This window comes from Berghia stephanieae, chromosome 8 (genome assembly GCF_034508935.2).
Source record: "Berghia stephanieae isolate SIO BIC M18660-M18661 chromosome 8, UCSD_Bste_1.3, whole genome shotgun sequence".
Lineage (NCBI taxonomy): Eukaryota > Metazoa > Mollusca > Gastropoda > Nudibranchia > Aeolidiidae > Berghia > Berghia stephanieae.
In genome coordinates, this window is record NC_088367.1 from 34,479,425 (window position 1) to 34,481,924 (window position 2,500).

At 32.9% G+C, this 2,500-nt stretch overlaps 1 protein-coding gene across 2 annotated transcripts in view; it reads right to left on the minus strand.

The window, feature by feature from the left end:
* Positions 1 to 2,500, minus strand: part of LOC144978565 (cAMP-regulated D2 protein-like) — a 15,694-nt gene that overhangs the window by 12,318 nt on the left and 876 nt on the right. The window lies entirely within an intron of this gene.

Here is a 2,500-nt window from a genome sequence, read left to right on the forward strand (position 1 = left end):
AATTTAGTGTAAATAAATAAATAAATGACACTTGTTGAGTGCTTTCCATGAATCAAAAATCTCCAAGCGCTTTACAGGTAATGAATGACGTTACGAACACAGGGAGTCAAAATTAAACATGGAAACATAATACATATTGCTTAAATAATAGTATGAAACATTACATCGTCATGGGGTAAAATGGGGGTCTTTAAAGAGGATTTAAAGTTTGAGATATTCTCGATTTCTCTAATGGGTTGCGGTAGGGTATTCCAGAGTTTAAGGTCATGATACCTATTGAAGAGAGCGATCACCAAAAGATTTTAACTCGCTTTTTGGGGCAGTCGAAAGCCGCTGGTTCGTGACTTAAGGTTTGTTAGTTCAGAAAGATAAAGAGGGGCATTTGAAAACTAATAAAGCAATTTTGTAATCTATTTTATCGCGGACAGGAAACCAGTGCACATTTTCCAAAAGTGGGGTGATATGGTCGTATTTTTCTTTTTTAAATATTACGCGGGCTGCTGAATGTTGTACTCGTTGTAATTTACCAGTTAAATTCAGTGGGAGACCTGACAAAATGTAGTTGCAATAATAAAGTTTGGATAAAACCAAAGAAACCATTACATTTTTGGTGACATTTTCCGTTTAATCCGACAAAGGAATGTTCTTTTAGTTTCAAAACTCAAAGATTTGCAGATATTGTTTACATGGAATGACATGGATAGATTTTCATCGATGACCCCCAGATGTCTCACCTACTTAGACATGTGTACTGTGTACTAATAAAGTTTCTGTTCTTCGCAGATTGATACAAAATCCCTACACTCTTGCATTTTTGAAATCCGGACGTGTTTCCAATCGTTGTACGAGCTTGGGAGTGGGCGGACACAAAGTGAATGTTTGGTACTGGCAGTTGCACAAAAGAGTTACAGGCCCACCTTTCTTTACCGTGAAAACGTTTACTGTAAATATCTATTTAGATAATGTGCTAGAATTTTATGTTGTATTCCAACTTCGTGAAAATCAGCCATTGATTCTTTTCCAGTATGGCGGAGACCTCCATCTTGGAGACATACCATTCGCGAATAAATTTTCTAAACGACACGTTTTCAGACATATGGCTTGGGAGAGATGGACTCGATTGTCTGGCCGCCTGGATCACCGTGCATTTCACCGTGTGACTTTTTCCTATAGGGCTACATCAAATATATTGTTTATTCAGCTGCCATACCAGCTATTTGAACGCTTACCTTGAAATAAAAGAGTTGTTATTGAATCCATCACACCAGAAAAGTTAAAAGACACACGGAAAGAACTAGAAAATAGGCCGGATTTGCTTGAAGGTAGCCATGGCAACCATACCGAAGCACGTTGAGTAAAAGATAACTGTCAACAAAATGTAAATCATTTATGTATTCTTGGGTCCATGTTTAAAGTATTTTGGCTACGACGTTTTACTGACAGAGATGTTATTAAACAGGGAAGAACTTTGTGGACACCTTGTATAACAAGAATGCTAAATGCATTTATGTAGCTACCTAGAGAATAGATTTATAAAACAAGATGTTAAAAGAGTCTTTTTGAATGCAAAACTCAAGCTCATAAAATCCTCTTTAGATCAAGTACTAAACTTATGTCAGTGCAATAATTTACTTCTTTCGTTTCTTATAATGGTGTGAACTTCAAATATTACACTAAAAAGAATCGTTCAATAGAGAACATTATCTTATCTTTTATCTTACCTTATTAAAGGCTGAATATAGGAATTATCCTTTAAATGCCTTATACAATAGTGCATAATTACAAAATCTCATATAGACGTCTAGCTTGTATTGTATCACTCACAGTTTTACACAACTTTAAATTAGGAAAAATATATCAATACGACAATGTAAAGTCGACATTACCATCATAGATTACTGGTTATTGAAAACTGTTCATGATCGAATGCATCATAAATGCACAAAGTTCATAGTATAATGAAATATTAATGACAAGAATAATCATGAAAGCAACAAACATAAAAATCATACATACGTCTCTGATAAATTATGATTATTTAAAATAGTTTCAGATGACATTCATTTTACTTGTTCACATTTACACATCATGAAAGCACTGGAAACAATTACATACACATGAAAATGCAATTTTTAAAGATAAACAAATGAATGGATAAATAACTAAATAAACAAACAAATAAACAAATGAATAGATAAATAAATAATAAATTAACAAAATCAAATTGAATTAAGAAATTAGTCAATTAAAAATTTAAAAAAAAAGTCAAATAAAATAAAACATATTAGTAATACTTCAATTTCAGAGACGTTAACTCCCTATCAACCATGATTTTAAGCTGATTCTAAGAACATGCATTTTGTGTGTTAAAACAGAGACTGTTCCATGTTTTCACTATACGTATAATAAATGAGTTCTGACTTGTTTTGGTCTGAAATCTTGGAATATATATTTTATATTTGTCGCCTCTGGTATACGTTATTATGCTCACTGTACATCT